Below are 20,857 nucleotides of genomic sequence, written 5' to 3'. Positions count from 1 at the left end.
TGCAGGTAAGTTGTCTTCTTGGCCATTCACAGGGCCTTTTGTGTGCTTCTCTCTGGCCGCCGCTGTGGCCCTGGGACTTTGAGCGACCCGCCCTGTTTCCCGATCTGCGAGCACATAGGCTTTTTATCAAAAGCTTCTTCATCATTGTTTTTTCTTCTCCCCTGAGCTTAGTTCAAATATCCAGGTGTTGGTCCTTCACGCGGGCCCTCCCAGCAATCCAGGGTGACTGCGGGAGATATTCATGGGCTCCAGCGTTTCCCTCCAAGCATGGCACCTCCCCTAGACGGCTCCATTGGGCACAGCAGAAGCTGGACACTATTTCCAGCCTTCCATGGGCACCCTCCTCCCTCCCCATGCCCCACTAGGAGCCCATCCTAATGAGCTGAACATCCCCGGTGCTGATGTCGCCCATCAGTCCAGGATGAAGAGTGGGGCACAGACGGCCTTCTTCCCCTTGTGGGCCATCATGTCAGCGGGGTCTCATGCTGCTCTTGGGTGTCATGCTTTGAGAAGCTGATCCTTTGTTTCTCCCTGTGACACACGTACCCAGGCAGCTGGCCTAGGCTGGGGATGGGTTTGAGCAACAGTCACAGTGCCATCATCTTCCCACTCAGAATCCCCACACTCCTACTGCAAGCCAGGCTATGCTCTCAGAATAGTGTTATCCTGCCAGGCCACCTTTTCCCTCGGGGGGAACTCTCCCCTTGGGGATTCTCTGAGTGATGGCAGGGGTTACAGTCCAGGCTCAACCCCAATCCTACCTGTCAATTAAATTAAAGTCAGTGTTTGCATGAAATAATTTTTACAGGAAAATAAGTTACAAATCAATCCAAAGCATGACCAAGGGGAGAGGGTGTCAGGGAATTTTGAGAAAGAAAAGCACTTTTGCCCCAGCCAGACCCCCAGCACATTGGCCCCAGTGGCACCGAGAAGCCAATCTTTCAATGCCTTGTGATTAGATTTCCATTTGGACTGAACATCTTTCCAGCCGCTGAGATCTTAAAGAGCCTCTGGTGCAAGCAGCAGGAAGACAGGGAAATAATCAGCACCATTATTGATATCCTGCATGCAATTTCAAGAGAAAATGGTCAGGAATTGGGGATGAGGAAGGAGGGGGCCACACAAACCAAAAGGTCCACGTCCTTGGCAAATGGCTGTGGTTGGTGAGTTACGTCGCTGGTTTGAAAGGGTCCCAAGGACACCCCACTCTAGTGCAATGAACTCTCTTCCTGCCTGCAGGAGCCAGGGGGTGCATTAACAGGAAACTGGGGTGATTTTCCCAAAATTAAAATATCTTTTCTGGGATAAGAGCAAAACTACAACTCCACAGCCCTTGCCTGACGTCAGCCTGAGCCTCACGGACTTTTCACTCACCTCTCTGTTCCGCTACAGGACATTGCAGCTCCACCTGGCGCTAAGCCGTAAATACTGTTCTCTGCCACCTGATCATGAGTCCTGCAGAAGGCATGGTGTTTCAGATGGAGAGGTCAGACGGGGGACACACTCGGTCCGTCTCAGGGCCCTGGGAGTCTGGGACGTACAGGGGAGCCACTACTGAAGGCATGCGTCACTCCACGGCCAGACAAAATGGCCAGGAAACCATGGGTTTCTCAAAGGGCAGTGCTCAGGTCAGGGCCGGGCCAGTGAATCACAGTGAGAGAAAGCCATTCTTTTCTGGGTCTTACCCAATAGGGAGAATCATTCCCTTTTTGATTCCCACTCATCCTTCTGATTAAGTCAAGGAGAAAGTCTCTCCTTGGGGATAATAGATCTTCATTTAACACCTAATATCTGCTAATCTGTCCTGCCTTAAACAAGAACCATCAAGCCCCAGGGAAGACCCAGAATTCAGTAACTCCCTTTTGTTTAAGACTTAGGTCTGAAAATGGCACATCCCCTCTGCCTTATGTTAAAGCGAGTTCCAGGGCCAGCCCGGATTGAACGGGGGGACAAAAGCGGGTAAATATTGGAGGGCAGAGATCACTGGGGGCTGATGACATCCAGTGTGTTCTAGAGTCTGAACTACCGCTTTACCACAGGGTCAGAGAGCTTCCTTGCAAGTTTTTAAAAACATATATTTCATTTGTTTCATATATTCTTTTAAGTAACACACCTTCAGCTCAGGCCTACTTTGTGCTGGGCCCAGAAAGCGTAAGGCCTGACCCTAGAAGTCTTGTCAAGACCTGCACCCTCACCTTACTCTGCCTGGCCCCCACTGGGCCCAAGGCCACAGCAGGCACAGAGCAGTGTCTCTGTGCTCAGGGAGTGCTCAGGAGGAAACAGGAGGGGCTGAGGTCCAACAGTGGGGCCTGTTGAGGACCCAGTTACAGCAACAGCAACGGTGTGACAACGGGAGCGAGAGCTGTGGCTCTGCGGGTCTTCCCACACACCAGGCTCCGGCCGTGGTGTATCTTACCCCTTCCCTCATTTGGTCCTGGGAGGGAGGAGTCATGAAGCCCATTCACGGAGGAGAAAACCGACCCAGAGAGGTGAGAGAGCTTTCCCCAGGACACAGGGCGTTTAAATCAAGCAGATAGGATCCCAGCTCGAGCCTGTCCAGACCCAAAGGCTGCATCAGTGAGCACTCCAGAATGCCAGGGGATCTCTCTGCCCTTCACCCACCCCTCCACCCAGGTTCCACCGCCTGAGTCGTCCCTCTCACTAGCCTTGACACCGGGCACGAGAGGCATAAGCCCTCCTTGAAAAGCCCCTTCTTCAGGGTCGCAGAGCCCCCTCCCACCTCCGTCCCTTGATGTGGTCATTGCCTAGTCCCTGGTCTGGGATCCCACCAGGACCTGGGCTCCAAAGGGCAGGACCGTGTCTACCTGGCCCACAGCTCTATGCCTGTCTCCCAGCACAGCCACGAAGGGCATTCATTGACACATCCGCTGGATGAATGAGCATGCTCAGCTGTACTCGAGGCACCCCCAAGAATGAAAACTCAGCTTCCTGGCCTCCAAGGAAGTTAATGCAAAGCTCTAGAGTAGTACAAATAGGAGAATCAGGGTCAGAAGATTGAACTGCAAATCCTACCCACACTGCCTACAGCCCTGTGAGCAGCAACAGGTCGGCCAGCCTCCAAGCAACCGTCTGCAAAGGGGAATGATGCTTCTTGGTCGGGGTCTTACAGACACCAATACGACAACATATGGAAGCATTAATACAAGGTGGTGAATGAATGAACACATCCAGCATTTTTTATGTGCCAAGCATTGGACAGAGACCAAGGGGTTATAAAATTGAGGGGCTAAGCCTCTGAACCCTGGAGTCAGACTGCCTAGGTCTGAATCCCCACTCTGCCCTTCACTTGCTGTGGGAACCTCTCTGGGCCTCAGTTTCCCCATCTGTAAAATGAAAACAGTGAGGGCACCATCTGCCCAGCCTGCAGCAAGTGTCAGCTGTCATTAGGAATCCAGAGACTGGTACGTCCTGCACAGGGCAGTGCAGAGGTGGCCCTGAGCCCCTCTTTTCCTGCCCACCAGGGCGCTGGCCTTCAGAGGCTATGAATGCCAGCTGTCTTGGCAGCTACTAATTCTGGAGAGTCTCCAAGTGCTACTCAGACCCCGCAGAGAGCATCTGCAAACGAGGCCTCCCGTAAATCACAGCTGACCACTCTAATCAGATGCCTTGTGCCGCTTTCAGTTCCAATAAAGCCAGGCCCTGGCGCCGGACCCATTACGCCATCCTCTCGCAGTGATTAGCGACACTGGAAGGGAGATGGCTGCAGGGCTAATGTTCTGAGACGCATGTCCCTGACGCCTCCGTAAATGAGTTGTGAAGAACTCAGGGGTCTCCACGCCACTGCGATTCCACCCTGAGCCTCCCCTATCCACCAGGCCATTTGATTCACCTCTCTGATTTAACAGAAATGGCGTCCTCCAGGGCTCCCTCCAAGACCGGAGACAGGCAGGAGCCCTCCGAAGTTTAAACCAGGCCAGCCCTTAATTAGTCAGCAACATCAATATCACTTTCTCCTGCGATTAGCATTTCAAAGTAAATTCCACATCTTGGGCTGTCAGCATCCAGGAGCCCCGCAGAAGGGGGTTCTCTGCGGCAGGAAAAAAATCACACCACAGAGCGCCTGGGATTTCAGAGACTCAGCAACTTTGACAAGGCCTCTTCTCAGCTGCTGACTTCATGCAGAGGCCCCTGATTGGCTCCATTTTCCCCATTTTGTCTGTGGGGCAGTATCACTATGAGCTGTACACTGAGGGCCAACTCTCTCAGCACATGTCATTTGTCTAAACAGTACATTGTAATCCAAAATCTCCATTTCTGGATTCTCTTAGAAAATGAAAGATCTGGTGAAAGCAAGTCCACCTTTTCTCCTGTGACAGCATCAGTGTGAGCTGAGCAGCAGCTGCTGCTCTTATACAGGCGTGGACTCTCCATTTTGCCACAGTCCCCACTGTTCCCTACTCTGGGGCCTTGTTTCCTCATTCTGGCTCCTTTGAAAACTTGAGCTTTTTTCCGGTTATAGGGGCTCGATTGGAAGAGGCAGGACTGATTACAAGAGGTGTTGGGGGAAGGGGCAATAAATTCTCAACGGCCCATAGACCATTCAGAGGTGAGACCAAAGGGGTGGCCCCTTGAGAAGAGCTGAGGAATGCAGATGAGGCCCCTTTGATGTTTTTTGTGAGGCTTCAATAAAGATTCATAGTGCTTTTGAGATGTGTATACATGTATATTTATCTATTTACCAGTTCTCTATTGGTAGAAATTTAGGTTCTTTTCCATTTGTTGATATTATAAACAACACTGTAATGAACATCCTTGTAACTAAGTCTCTGGACCAACCAAAATGATTTCCTTATGATTAGTCACGGGTCCACAGTTTGTCCATGTGACCCACAAAAAAGGCAAGACCCAAGAGACTCAGCCCCAATATTTCCTAAGAATGTGACTTTATGAAATCTATTTAACCTCTCGGAGCCTCTGTTTCCTCATCTGTAAAACAGGGCTGTTAATTCCTGTGTCACAGTGTTGCTGTAAGGATCTAACATGTAAAATTGCTTTGGCAATCTGAAACAAGGTCTAGTAATCCAAGCACCTTTGCGCCCACACCTCCTGACCTATTTGGATTTTTGAAGTATGTTCATGAATTATCTTGATGAAAATAAAATTTAAATGTGTACTTAAAAGTCTGAACCATGTATTTGTATTATGCATTAAAAATTAATTTAAAAAACCAAGCAGCTTCCCCATCAAATCAGCCTATTCATTCTCATTAACGACCTTATTACTACCTGATTTTTAAATTATCTACTTCATTATTGAGGCTCTTCACTCTAGACTATCGGCTCTTTGAGGGCAGGGTCCTACTGAGTCATGTTATCTTCCACATCCCCAGTACCTAGCACACACCTGGCACATGACAGATGGTCCACAAGTATTTGTGGAATATATGTATATAGAGAGAGAGATGGATGGATGGATGGATGGATGGATGGACGGACAGACGGATGAATGGGAAGAAGTTCAGAACAAGGTTCCCCTAAATGGGCCATTTTGGCATGTGGACTATTTTGAACTAAAGGCAGTTGAAATCCTCCAGGCTCAAAAGAAATTTTGGCCATCACTTAACTACCTAGAAAAGTCTGATTTGGGGTCTTTCCCGGAATAAGAGTTATTACTGCCAGAGATAAATTTTATCTGCGTCCCGCATCTGTATGGGAGGCAGACATCTAGTTACCAGCCGCCTGCTCTTCCCACTGCTATCCTGCGAACTGCCCTTCTCCCCCTGAAGGTCCAGGCTCCCATCCATTCCTTAGCTTGGAGTGGCCTGTATACCTCATTTCTTCCCTCTGATTTTGAACTTGTCATGTGTGGAGGGGGTCCCATACATATGAAATTAAACTTTATTTTCTCCTGTTAATCTGTCTCATGTGAATTTAATTCCTAGACCAGCCAGAAGAATCCATGATGGGTAGAGGAAAATTTTTCCTCCCCAACAGATGGATGGCTGGAAAGAGGGAGAGACTCCATAGGTCAAGTTCTTAACCATCTCCCTGACCTTATTTCCTTTTCTCATGCTCTTTCCTGTCTCTTGTAACTCGATCCTCTTCTCCCACCGCCCCTGTGCTCTGCAGGTTGGGCGGAAGAGTTCAGACCAGATTCCTGTTCTTGGCCCATGCTCTTATTCACTCCTCTGGGTTTTAGTTCAGATCCCACTTCCTGGGATCATGGATCACTGTGCCCTGAACCCGTCACTCCATGTGTCCATCCAAGGCTACCCAGGAGCTCCTGCAGTTCCCCAAGTATCAGGCTGGTGTCTGTCCCACTGAGGAGCCGGCTCACCCACTGGGCCCTCTAAATTCACCCAAGAAGGGGATGGTAGTGAAGCTGAGGCTGCTTTTGAAACCTCAGCCATGGGTGGGCGGATACTGGAAATGGCATTCCCTTCCTTCCTTCCAGGCTGCAAGCACTCTTCTGCGACGATTTGGTTTGGCATCTGCAGGAAACGGGCGTGGGTGCGGAAGAGCAGTTCTGAAGGCTGCCCCGGGGGCAGGGACAACAGGCATTTCCTAAGTGATTCCAGCTCCTCCCTGCCAGCCCAGCGTCTCCCCAGGGAGCAGCTCTTTTGCTCTGGAAAAGGGCGGATTATACTACCCTAAATATGCCCCTTTGGTGTTGAGTATTATTTTAGGCTGGAGAAATGTACATTTACAAAGGAAAGCTCCATTTGCAAGACTGTCTCCCTATCTGTACCAGGAAGAGAAGGATGACTTTAAATCTGTAGAGACTCTGCATCAGTGAGGAGCAAAGACTTAAGTCTGCATAACAAGCTTCCCCTGTTCACTGTCCTTTTCCCGGTCACCCCCCATAATTGCCCCTCCCCGCAGCGTCTTGGGTCTTTAGCTGGAGATGCCATCTAAGGAGGTAGCTTGAGCCATTTCGGGAGTTACTTGGTTTTCCTGGGTCTTTCCCATGAATACAGAATGTTTAAACATTACTAAACTTCTGTTTTTCTCCTATTAATCTCTCTTTTAATAAAAAGGGATGTCTCAGGCAAAAACCTAGAAAGGTAGAAAGAAATTCTTTCTTCCCTGACACTGTCTGGGCGTCTCTCCACGCTGCTCTGCCCCTCACGTCTCGGATCCCCCCTTGACCACTCCCTCTGCCCTTACCATCTCCCCAACCTCACATTCTCTTTGGCAAGGTTGTATTATGTGGCCCAACAGCCTGGAAGAGGCCGCATGGCTGAAGGGTCCAGTCCCGGTCCCCTGTGACGTGAGCAATCACAAATAGATTCAGGGATCTGTAAAGCCCACTCTCTGTACTCCGTGTACATTTCTCTCGGGAAAGGTCCACTGCATTTCTCAAATTATCAAAGGGGACTATGTAAGAATCCCGGAGTCAGTGCCGAACAGTTCTTCACAAATGAGTGAATAACTTGGGATAGGTGGCACCGCCCCCAACTGAGCCTTAGCTTCCTCTTCCATAAAGTAACAGCAGTGACTTTCAAACCCTACTCTTCAGAATCCCAAGCTCAGACGAGAAGATGGTTCTGGGATTCCTGGTACACATAATGACAATCAGGATAGTAGCTAATTGTTATGACACTAAGCGGCGCATGTACTGGGTAACAGCCATCCTAATCTCTCAAGAGACACCCAACTATTTCATCCTCTGAACAGTCCATCAGCCATATGTTATTCTATCAAATCACACCATGTATTCACTGTGTGCTCTGGGCAATTTAGTTAGCCTCTCTGAACCTTGGTTTCCCCATCTGTAAAATGAGGATAATGAAGCCACCTGCCGCATGGGGCTGTTGGGGGATATTTCTGTGCATGCAAAGGGCTTGGCCCAAAGCCTGGCTCATACAGGTGGAAACTGACTCTTCAGAGAGGTTAGGAGATTTGTTCAGGGACACACAGCCAGCAATAGGGCCCAAGTTTCCTGGCCCTGAAACAAGTGCTCTCAGCCAGTATGTTATACTTAAATATCAGAGGCTCTCTGCAGCTGAAAGCGCCAGGGGAAAGTCTCTGCCTTCCCTTAATTAGATCAAAAGATCCATCATGAGCACATAAGTCAGCAAGCTGTAATCCACAGATGCCACTGCATTTTAAAAAGAAATACAGAGCAAGTGGTTCAGATGCTACTGAGCTGCTGGTGGCTACCGAGGGCCCAGCCCCTCATTCCTCCTTCTGAGGACAGTGAGGGCTGAGGAGCATTTGCGGAAGGGCGGTCGGACCAGGCTGGAGGTCTTGGAAGGCCCCCTCCAAGCAGGTGGGCCCCGTGGCAGATTTGTGCAGACCACACCTCTGACTTTGAAAGCGGGGAAGAAAGGATGAACGTCGTAGCTTCACACTTCTCAACCTGACCAGGTGTCCTGTCACCTGGGGACTCAACAAAGATGCATATAGTTTGGCCCCATCATCAGAACTGGTGATTCAGACGGGACCCCAAGAATTGTATTTCAAAGGCATCATCCCAAACTGTTCCTGAGGCAACAGAAAACCAACGTGTTGATTCTTAGAATCCTCACAAAGTGTCCAAGGGGTTGGGATTTTTAAACCTATCTTGTTGAGGAAGTCAGTGAGGCTCAGAGAGGTGCAGAAGAATTTGCTCCAGGCCACACAAGTATACATCCGGATTCATTCTACTCTGCAGGAGAAAACTCAGCATTTAAAGATGGCTTAAACATGGTGGTAGTTTATTTCTCTCTCACAGAATCAAAAACTGCAGTTAAGGAGTACAGGGGCCCAGGTTTCTCCCAGCTTGTTGCTCTGCTGCTGCATCAACCCAAGGCTTCCTCCTCATGGTTCAAAATGGGTGCTGCGGGGGCTCTCTTGTCCCCTCCTGGCCTGAGCCAGGAGCTCTGTCCTCTCGCTTTCTCTCTAAGTAAAAGCCTCTACCTTGCTCTCCTAACAAACAAACAGAAAAAATGGGTGCTGCAGTTGCAGTTACCATGCCCACCTTCTACCTTCCAGGAAGAAGGGAAAAAAAGGTGCTTACTAGAAGGTTTAGGCACCAGGGCCTTTGCATCTCATTGACCATAACTTAGATGGCTACGTCCGGGGAGACTGGGAAATAGAGTCCTACTTCCAATTCCAAAATTGAATATAGGAATGTAAACTACCAAGTGGCTCTATTTTATATTTCTCATCTTAATCTTAGAAACATCCAATGAGACAGATGCTAGTATTTTCTCTGCATTGCAGATGAAGAAACTGAGACCCGGCCGCATTAAGTAAACTGCTCAAATCAGACGACTACTCCATGGCACACTTAGGATTTAAACCCAGGTGGGTTTACTCTGAATTCTATGATTTCCCCTTCCCTGCATGATGCTGTGGCCCCTCAGAAGACAGGAGGGAGAAGCTCGTTTGAACAAGGCTTCACCATGGGAAAGATATCTCTCATCCAGTCTGAATCCATGCATTTGGGGAAAAGCATCACAGCTTAGCTATCACCCAGGTTCAAGATGTAGATGAGGAGGGCAGGTTCTGCAATGGGTCCCGACCCCTGACAATAACTGGGGAAACGTCAAGATGCTGGTGCATCTGGCACATTGCGAGGACACACAGGCCTGGCTGCTGTTGATGGAAACAACCTCTGACTGTCTCAACCCAAGCACTGTTTCTCATCTGGTATGATCTAAAGTGGCCGTCCCTATATTGTCTGTGACAGAGATGATCCCAGAAGCCAAAGAATCTAATGCTTCTCCGTGGATATCAATACCTTCTGCTCACTGAAAGGAATGTTCTTTCCCTCACATAACCCTGTTTGTTCATTATGAAAGAAATTTTCAGTTTTTTTCCTTATCTTTCTCCTTCTTCAATGCATACAATCGGCCAGATGATGCATATTCCTGATAGGAATATGGGCAAAAAGAGAGACAGAGAAGAGAGGCATCATTGCCTAGCTACATTGGCAGGTTTGTGCAAACGTCATTTGTAAAGAATCAGCCATAAGGATTCTGTTAGGACTGTTCGACTCTGCCAGTGTAGCACGAAGCAGCCATGAGAACAGGTCAATGAATGGCTGTGTTCTGATAAAATTTCACTTACAGAAATGGGTGAAAGCCTGATTTGACCCACAAACTGTAGCTGGCTGACCCCTGGCCTAGAGGCTACATGTACAGACTGGCATCCATCAACATTTCCTGAGAATCCGTCTTCTAGGATGGATGGGAATTACCTGCCCAGTCTCCCTGGGCCTCGGTTTTCTCATTTCTCAAATGGGAATAAATGTACCTGTGATTGTGGTGATAAATCCTCTGTTCTCCAAGCAGTCCAAGCTTGCTCTGACATCAGGGCCTTTGCACTTGCCTCACTCTTTTCTCTGCTCCCCAAAGCTTTTTCTTCCAGCTCTTGCCTGCTGGCCCCATCTCATTACTCAGTTTCTTAAGTCACCTTCTCAAAAGCTTCTCTGGCATCCCTGTCCAAAGCAGTGAACCTCCCGGCCGGGCACACAGCGGATGCAGAAGTTGACTTGTTTACAGGGTGTCGATTCTTTTCTAGATGAGGAGAGATAGGATTTTTGCAACCCAGGAATTCTCTGCACTGGGAATCCTGCCTTCTCCCCCTCCCCAGAATCATTAGAACCGATCACTTGTGGGATCTAAACTCAACACAGGGAGAATCAGCACATCTTTTATCTGCCTGTGCTTTTCAACTCTGGGCCCTTCCTCCTTCAATTAGAGTGACTGTCTGGGCTGACAGATAGGAGAAAATGAAGGGGTGACCTTCAAGACCCTTCAGCCAAGCCAAGAAGAGTGCAGAGCTTTACTATGGTGACCCATCCCCTCCCTGCTGATGGGCCTTCCATGAGTCACCCAGAATTTTCCACCTAGATTTATGAAATCCATTTTCCCTGAGACAGACTAAGCAGTTTATAGAGAACCAATATCATTAGGTTAATGATTCCCCATAAATTATTACCCACACAGCCCAGTTAATCCCACAAATGGAGCATTAATGGGAGACAGTCAATTGCAGGCCTTTCGCAATTCCCTGGAATGACCTTGGCTTAGGCAGATGGTGGCCCCTAATAAGAGGTTGTTTGCCTTAAATCCAGGGGTTGAAGCTCCACTCCAGAAGAATCTTCCAAGAGCCGTTTGGGGGCTCCAGCTGCAGCCTAGGTGTGACACCCCAAATGAACATGATGGCTGGGAATGATTTCCTGTCTCGTTTCATCCTTGCCCGTGACTTGTCATTTCCCATTGATGTCTGATTTATTTATCTGTTTATGAAGCAACCCATTTGGTTTGAAGCAACAGCAATAGGCATTCGATCAAATAAAGCTGCAAATCTCATCTTGCACCATCCTGAATTTTTATTCCATCATTACTTAACAAAATAGAATTAAGTTGGGGAGCAAGGGGCTCTTGCATTATGCATTGGCCTCATTTCATTGGTCTTTATGTTCTCTCTTGGGGTTGCAGCTTTTGCATGTTACCATGCGGTCCCAGAGGAAAGCACAGTTTCATCTTGAATGCCTGAGGAATTTTGTCCATACTCTGATTTGCTTGGGTTCAGAAAGTTGGCAGAGCTGTCCAAGGGTCATGGATTTCACAGGCAGCAGATTGTCTTTAGCCAAGGTGACCCTCATGGAGCAACACCCTGGAAGGGCTTTCCGGAGATTAACAGTCAGTGCTCCCCAAATTCTAACCTTCTCAGAATCAGATCTGTGCTTTCAATTCATCCTGTAAGCCCTGCTATTCCTTACAGGAGCAAGCAAGGGATGGCACAGAGCAGGTAGTATTAGTATCATGATCATTATCAAGATTATCAGAAACTAATTATCAATGTTCTTGCCAGGTGCCAGGCACTATACTAAATGTTTTACATATTTATTCCCATCCTATAGATGAGAACACTGAGTAAGAGACAGAACTAAGATTCAACTCCCATTTATCCACCACCAGAACCAGGTTCTTAACAACTGTATGGGTCTGCCTCATGAGGAGCTACTGTCTTTCTTGCCAAGAATGGGGGGAAGGTAATTAATACCTACCAAGCCCCTGTATGCTGGCACTTTTCCACATTGTCTCATTGCATCCTCAAGTCCCCCGTGACATATGCATTAACCCATTTCATAGGCAGGAAAGCTGGGGCTCAAGAATATTAAGGTAATCTGACTCTAAATCTAGGAGAGCCAGATGAGGGGTTGTCATGGGAACAGCACTGGCTTCTAGAGCAGGAGGTCCTGGTGCAAAGTGCTGAGATGGCCTTCAGGGTTTTCAAGAATTCTTATGTGAAACACGATGTGCATGTATGCATGGGAACATTTTCTGAGAACTCTATAGCTCTGATCAGACACCTGCAGGGGTTCTAAACCCAAAATAGGTTAATGGATACCGATCTAGAAATGAGAAGCTACACAGAAGGCAGCTAATAAATAAATCCTTGTTGAGTTCAGCCAATCAGCCATTAACACACACAGTTTCACTACTTACTCTGCATCGGATACTATGAAAAATACAAAGATAAATACCCATCCATGTCTTCAAAAAGACGAACAATTGGAAGAACAAGCTTAGGTCTTGTCATTTAAACCTACTTAAACGTCTCCACTGGTTTTCCATCCCACTGAGGCTAGAATCCAGACTTTCACCATGGCCCACAAACAAGGCTCAACAGGAATCCCCTCTGCGCCACAGCTTCTCCCAAAGCTGGCTTCTCTCAGTCTTCAGGATGGAGAACAAAGTTCCCTTCATCAAGACCCTTTCAAAGTTCATGGGATTCTAGCATAAGTTGGGATCCCTCTTAGCTCTTATCACAGTCTGTGTCCATTTTGTCTGTGTGTTAGCTTCCTCATTGTCTGTCTCCCAGCTAGAATATAAGCTCACGAGGATGGGGGCTTGTCCCCGCGTCCACCATCCCCAGGACCTGGCACTATGCCTGGCACAGAGTTGGTGATCCACAATGTCACCTAGATGAATGGGCGCATCACTTACCATCTCTGAGTCTCAGTTTCCTCACCTATAAAGTGAAAGCTTAGACAATGCGTGGTTTCCAAACTATGCCCCCCAGGTCCCATATGCCTCCCCAGGGTGCCCCAAGGCCACCCAGGGAAAGAAAGTATACATAGTGATGTTCCTGGTCTCCCAGCCCCACCCCCTCTGTGTGTTTTAAATACTGCCCCTTGGAATAAGATTTCATTTGGATGAAAAAGCATTCTTCAGTTTAAAGTTTCAAACTATTGGGCTCTGAGCACCTTTCCAGCTGCAAAGTCTCTGACCCATAACAACCCCAGTGAGTGTCGCAGAGAAGCACTCCCCAGCGGTGCGGGGGAGGGAAGAGATGCCACACAGCTGGCTGGTCCTGGGGGCCAGGGGAAGGAGGACCTGAGCCAGACCTTGAAGGACAAGTTGGGACAACAAGAACAGGGAGGCATGGCATTCTGAGCCATGGCCACGAGCAGTACCTGGTGGGGGAGCGTTAAAAAAGCAAGAACAGGTCTAGGACACTGGTCTCAAAGGATGGTCCCTGCATCAACAGCACAGCATGGCCTGGAATTCGTTAGGAATGCAGGTGCTCAGGCTCCACCCTAGACTTTCTGAACCAGAAACAGTGGGGATGGAGGGGTCACAGAAATCTGTATTTTAACAAGTCCTTCAGACGTTTCCATTCACTCTCAAGCTCCAAGGCAATAAGGGTTAGGCAAGCAGGGCAAAATCCAAACTAGAAGGCAGTCATGACAGAAGTCCGGGGGATAACCTGCTTCATCTTAATGAAGCGTCTTAACCCTGGCTGCACATTTGAATCACCTACAGAGCTTTTCAAACTCCCAATGCCCAGGCCACATGCATAGCAATGAAACGAAAATCGCTAGGGATGTGACCAAGGAGTCCATGTGTTTATAAACCTCTCTGTGCAGTTCTACTCTACAGACATCGTTGAGAAACAAGGTGTCTGCACTTTACTGTACATGGGTGGTAAGGGCAGCCAGGACCCAGCACACCTGGAAACTCTGCCCCAAAATTGACCCTGCTGGGGTTTTCACCCAGCTGCTACAGAGGCTGATGGTGGGCCTGCTCAGGAGAGGGAATTAATGTATCACAGAGGGAAGAATGCATTGACTTAAAAGGATGGTAAGTGTGCCTCATCAGTAGTTCTGTGAGGAGAGAGAGTGACGGGAGGAGGGGGAAGAGAGGTAGCGTTGGTGTGCTTGTTTCAGTTACCTCTTACTGCTAGAAATAGAATGTGCTGGATCAGTAGAATTAAACAAAAAGGCTTGATGATAAAGAAAAGACAGCACCAAAGGATGTCTCAAAAGAAAAGTTTTAGAGTGGAGTTTGGGAGGACATTATGCAGAAGACAAGGAAAGGTCATACTTATGTCATAGCAGTCAGGACTCTAAGACCTAGAGTTGGACTGCCAGGGTTCCGGTCCCATCTCTGCCATTTCATGGCTATGTGACCTCGGGGATGTTGCTGAACCTCTCTGGACCAGTCTCTTCATTTGTAAAATGGGTGGTGACAAAAATTTCCATCTCCTGGGTATTTGCTGATGATTAAATGGGTTAATCTAAGCAATGTGTTTATAGCAGTGCCTGGCATTCAACAGTGGGTTGCTGTATTAGTTGTTGCTTTTATTTATAGTTGCCGTTTTCTTTTATATTTATTGTAAAATGCACGGAACCAGGAGCTTGAGGATTCCTCGGCATGGAGCATGGTTCTTTTCTTTCCCTACTAACACAGCTGTGACTCTTGCAAGTAAGCCGCGTGCACACGAATCCACGAAGCCTCCATGTCCCCCGTGAGGACCTGTTAACAATGGCAGTGATTGTTGCTTTACTGCTCTCCTGCCTCTGGCTACCATCAAAGAGTGTCAGATCAGCCCTACAGGTACGGGAAGAGCTCAGAGACATCCAGCCAATACAGCCGCTGAGCTGACATCAGACCCCTCTCAACACTCCAAACAGAAATGCAGGAGAAAATCTAACATCAAAGGCTTCAAAGACATAGCTTGGATCAAAAATAAACATAAAGAAAGAGAATCCCAAGTTTCAGAAAGCACAAGCAAAGTAAATGAGCTGAATGGTCTATGTGGTATCAGAATTGCAAATACCTAGAAAGTCGTAATATTAGTGCCTGGAGAACAGAGTGCATCCACAGGATGGCAGCTAGTGAATTCCAAAGCAGGGAACCATAAGAGGTTCCCATCCATGAAAGGGGCACTAGAAAGCCCTACCCATTGGTTTAAGCACATGGCTTGCAGACGCGTGGGCCACCCCAGATGACAGGCCGTAAAAGATTCACTGGAAGAAATTGGAATACCAAAGCTGTGCCATGAGCCTCTCCAGTCTTGGCCCCTGGGAACCCCACAGAAAAAATTCCCACTAAGATGAGCTCACAGTTAAAAATTATAAAGCACATAAAGAAAAAGCCCCATGAGAGTCAGATGATGCAACTAATGGAGGAATTCAAGTCATGGAAACTATATTCACGAGCCCTGTTTCTCCGTCTCGTAGAGGTTATTTGAGTATATGTTCGATAAAATAAAAGGAAAGAAAACAGCCAACAGCAGCTACAGATCATTGATCACAACACACTAAGCCTGCATGAAGGAGATTCACAGGGTGAGCACTAGACTACTGCCTATTCAGGTTCTGCCTGTTGGCTTTAAGAATGTGATACGGGGGAATGAGAGAAGGACATTCTGATGCCTACGCAGGCTGATACCGTCTTTCCAGACTTTCTAGTAAAGGCAAGTTATGAATACGGATCAGAAGCCTTAATTTTTTTGCACACATTTTGGAGAATCCACTTTTCGGAATTTATTCTAAAGTAATCATAATGGATATAAGCAGAGTAAGCTACAAGAATTTCTTTTACCACTGCTGAAAAATTGGAAATACACTAAACGTCCAGCAGCAAGGGATCTGCCCAGTAAGTGAGGATATATCCGGATGTTGGGATTGTAGGCAGCCATTAAAATGGGTCGTGTAGCAGAATGTATAACGTCATGGGAGGATGTTCATAACATAGTAAATGAAAAGGTGGACTTTTTTGTGATAGCGTGGGCAATATAAACCCATTTTTATAAATGTGGGACAAATTCTGTGGTTTGATATTTAATTGTAGAAACTCAAGCTATGAAAAATACATGGAATCCTTGGGACAAAAGTCAAAAGCAAGATTATCTTTGAGTCATAATACATTATGTCATTGATGGAAAGATACCACCAGCCCAGTTGAAAAATGGAAATTGTCTTTACTGGGAAAGAATATGGAAAATATGGAAACTTTTGGAGACACGAAGCAGAAAATAACACAGCCCCTCACAGACAGCTATAGATTCGCAGTTCTCCTGAGAGTGACAGCTTTCAAGAAGATGGTTCTGTGGATTGAAGGCTCTCCCATGCACTGTTCTCCCAACTGCTCCCCTCGTCTGCCCATTCTGGAGACTCTGACGACCTCTCTGCTTGACATCAGGTGAGAGTCACTGAGGCAGGCGAGCCCAGCACATTACTGAGAGTTCACTGACATACTGGGTCAAGAGGTGGAGCCTTCTCCAAGATCATCCTTCAGAGGACCATGGCCATTCGGGGTCCAAAAGTGCAGATGGCAGTGTAGGAGAGTTTTTTCTGTCTTTGTGCTTGTTTACATTTTCCAAATGTGTTACTCTGTGTATTAGTCATGACAGGCTATAGGGTAACAAAATAACCCCTAAAATCAGTAGCTTAGCACAAGAACTTTTTTTTTCCAAACTAAAATACTGATGCCATCTTGTAACTATGCCATGTAGGACACACAGGTCTGAAGGTTGAGGCAGCAGGTAAAGAGAGACCACAGAGGTGGCACACCTAAATATATGCCTTAGGACAAAAGAGGTATGCATCATTTCAGCTTACACTTCACTGGTTAGAATTAGTCACATGCAAAGCAACTGAGAAGCATAATCCACTTGTACCAGAAAGTCTAATGGACTTTAGGACACTGGTAATCCTTCCCACCCTCTCCAGTGAATACTAGTTTCAATGCACTCACCAGGGTAGGGAATGCTATCCCATTAGAATTTACTTATGAGGGAAATTGTGTGATGTCTCTACAGAGAACCCATTCATATACACAGCTGGATCTTGTAACATAAGTGGTCTTGGGAAATTCTCAACGATCCCTTTGCCAGCGCCCTCCTGCAAGCACTTAGACCTCCCCGCTCTAGGGAGAGACCAAATTCAGAGCACAAACCCCTGTACTGGGGGGTCAAGGCTGGTTAGCCCACAGCCCCAGCAGTGTCTTCACAGCCCCAGGTCATTTCCATCCTTTTATACTGCCCTTTGCACTGCCTCAGGATAGCTACTCCTGCTTAAGATGTTTTGGACTCCCAGAATTTCATCCAAAGGCAGGAAGAGGCATGTCTCGTGGTCCTTTCTTTTACCAAGAAAGGACACCTTTTCCCAGAATCCCCTTAACCCTCACACTTGCCTTACATCTCACTGGCCAAGGATGCGCACATTCATAGACCTGAACCAGTCCCTGGCCAGAGCGGTGAAAGTCCCATGCCTGTAATGAAATGATCACTATTCATCACTCTGCAGTTGGGAAAGCAGCCATGAGGCTCATGAGTACCCAGTTCCTAGTCCAAATTGGGGTTTTGTTAGCAAGAAGGGAGGGAGAAGTGGTTGTCAAGTGAGAAATCAAAAGTCATCTACAGATAGAATAGGAATGCTTTCCATAGGTCAGGATTCATCTATATATTCACCCAAATGTTTCTTGAGTGACTGCTCAGTGTCAACTGTCATTATAGGCACTCTGGAATAGAAAGGAACTAGATATAGCCCTTACGCTCAATGGATTTTCACTCCAGTAGAATTGGTCAGACATGCAATTAAATCATCACCACAGATTGTGATAGATGCACAGATCAATGTCTAGGCTATATATGGAAGCATGGATAAGAGCATGGAAGAGAGATTTGGGGGCAATCAAGGAAGGTTTCTCAGAGGAGGTGGTATTTAAGCTGGACCCTGAAGGCTGAGGAAGAGCTCACCATTTAGACAATGTGGAGAGAGTAGTACAGGGAAAGGGAGAAGAGAACGAATGAATGAAAAAGACAAGATGAGATGTTCTTCAAGGAAAAACATGCCTGGTAAGAAAGGCACTGTCAGCTTTGTGAAACCCTAACCAGTAAGTCCTTTGATAATGTCAAAAGTCTGTGGGTTGTAGTGCCTGGGATTATATGCGCTGCTGACTGTGTAACCTCAGAGTAATTGCAGGGGAAGAAAATGAAGTGCATTCAAGTACAGGAAGACACCTTCAACAGAAGTAATAAATCTGAAAACCCTTCCAGACACAGACCTTTATGGGTGTGAAGTACCTTAGAACAGTCAAAATCACGTACAATGGAGCAGAGCATCCTAATGCCGTGGAACCTGGGAACCTCCCCCCTCATCTTGGATCTTTCCAAAGAGTTAACTGTCGGGTGGCCAGTCCACCATCTGGCTACGGAGGAGACTCGAGAAGTTTAGTAAAAGCAAATGGGAAGAGCTAGGCGAGAGAGGAGGCCAGCAGCCATGAAAGGTGTGCCTACTGCTGTGTCACCCTGCGCATTGGGAGAGCCTGGAGATACGTGGCCACAGTGGACTGGGCTCACAGAGGCTCTTCTGACCTGTGATGTTTTGTTGTCTTTCTTTCTGAAAATGGTAATCAACTTTCCTCAATGATTCAAATACAGGTCACATGGAAGCCAAGGGATGGACAGTCTAACTTCTCAAGACCTTCCTTAAGCCTGGATTGCAGAACACAGCATGGCAGAGGGCATGTGATATAATAAAGAATATATCTGCTTTGTTCCAGGTTCCTGCCTCATTCCTTCCAAAACCCTTGGAATTTCCTGAGTGAGAGTGTTTTTTGTTATTCATACCGAGCAGGCTGGGGTCTCCCTTTGCCACAGGAACCAACAGGGTGCTTTGAAGGTTGGCCCTTTGAGCCCCACACCCCACCTCTGGAGCAGGGACAGGGGCTGGAGATGGAGCTCAGTCACATGGTTTAAATTAAATTAATGACTTAATTAATCATGCCTACAGAATGAAACCTCCATTAAAACTCTTGGACATCAAGGCCTGGGGGAGCCTCCAGGTTGGAGAACACGTTGCTTTACTAGGAAGGTGACAAACCCTGATTCTGGGGAGAGAACATGGAGTTTCTGTCCCCCATCTTCTCCATTTGGCTATTTGGCTGTTCTTGAGTTACATCCTTTAGAATAAAACTGTAAATGCAAGTCTGTGACTGCCCTTAGTGAGTTCCATGAGTTGTTCTAGTGAATTGCTGAACCTGAAACAGAATCATGGGAAACTCCCAATTTGTAGCAGAAGCAGGAGTGGCTAGGGGGACATCTAGGAACTTGAAGCTGGTCTCTGAATTAGGACAGTCTTGTATCACTGAGTGCCTTCACCTAAGGGGTCTGCACTAACCTGGGGTTTTAGGGTCAGAACTGAATTGAGTTGTAGGACATCTAGATGATGTTGGAGAGATGGTGCTGGAACTTACAGAATGATGCCGACGGCGGGCATTTACTGGGTGTTTATATAATGGACCACGTGCGTATGACATCTTTCCCGTGCACTTTCTCAGATGACAACCCAGCTCCCACCCTGCTCCCAGCATCACCATGGATAGATTTCCCATACATACAGCTTTAAATCAAGTCACCCCCCTCCTTAGAATGGCTTTCAACTGGCCGGGGATTCTACAACCCTTGTAGGTTTCCCTGACTAACATCAGCCCTTCCCACAAGCAGTTACAGATCTGTAAACACTCCAAGGACGCTATTTAAAGACGGCCCTTTGTAAATCAAAAGTACTTCTGAAACCCGAATGGATGTAATCACCCCTAATTTGCCTACTTTGTGGGTTTGGATTGGCTTGCATGATTTATTTAGACTGTTTCAAATACTGGTGTGGGCTGAGACCCAGAAGGCTCACAGCCACAAGTGCGCTGGCTCCATCGTGTTTTACTTTGTGCAATGCCAGGCATGGTGCCAAATGAACGATGCTATTGTTTTTCTTCCAATGCTAGTTACACATCCCAGCGAGCATTGCCCTTCAAAGTTCCCACCTTGAGAAGGTGAATGCCTTTCCCACCACTCTGCCTGGTGTGCCTGGAGCACCCCTGCAGCAGCCCTCCTCCTACTGCCTTCCTGAAAGCCCGAGGGTTCTTCCAGCACATGCACTGTGCTGTCTGATTTGACACCGTTACCCATAGCGTAGGATCCTGCTCACCCTGCCTCCCCTCCTGGGATCCCCATTTCAGTGGATGTGCAAGAATGCAAACAAAGAGGCACACAGGGCTTCAGGTGTGAGATGGTGGGAGCTTGGACAAAGGTGGTTGCAGTGGGCAGAGGTCTCAATTTTTGTGTCCACCATTAATTGGCTGTTTGGGACATGGCAGTAAGGAAAAAGCAGGTCCCTTCTTATAGGCTCTCACCAAAACTTTTAGTGACCCTTCAAAGCAATTGCCATACTTTGTAGTCAGAGTTATCTGTGATCATCTTCCCACTGTCTGCCTCCTAGACTGTGAGTTCCAGAAGGGCAGGGGGCAGCGGAGGGTTTAGTGCACAGGCGGACTCAATAAATATTTGTGGAATCAATTAATGAACAGATATCTTCTCCCCCTGATAGAAGCCCACACACAAACACAAACTTGCTGTGCTCAGTGGCTGAGGCCCCTAATTTGGCTCCAATTCTCAACAGGTGAAAGCTCTCAGAGTCCTCCTTACCCCTGTCATGAGCAGTCCAGGTACTGGAACACAACTCTCCAGATTGACAGGCGACATCAGAATCATGGCCTGATTTAGGACTGAACTGAGGCTTAGCAACTGTCTAGTCCAGGTTTTCATGTGTCAAAGACTCATTAGAAGAGAAGTAATGACTCTGCAGCATCTTACTACGCTGATAGGCA

The sequence above is a fragment of the Manis javanica genome, chromosome 15 (assembly GCF_040802235.1).
Source record: "Manis javanica isolate MJ-LG chromosome 15, MJ_LKY, whole genome shotgun sequence".
Classification (NCBI taxonomy): domain Eukaryota; kingdom Metazoa; phylum Chordata; class Mammalia; order Pholidota; family Manidae; genus Manis; species Manis javanica.
Note: the sequence above shows the minus strand (reverse complement) of the source record.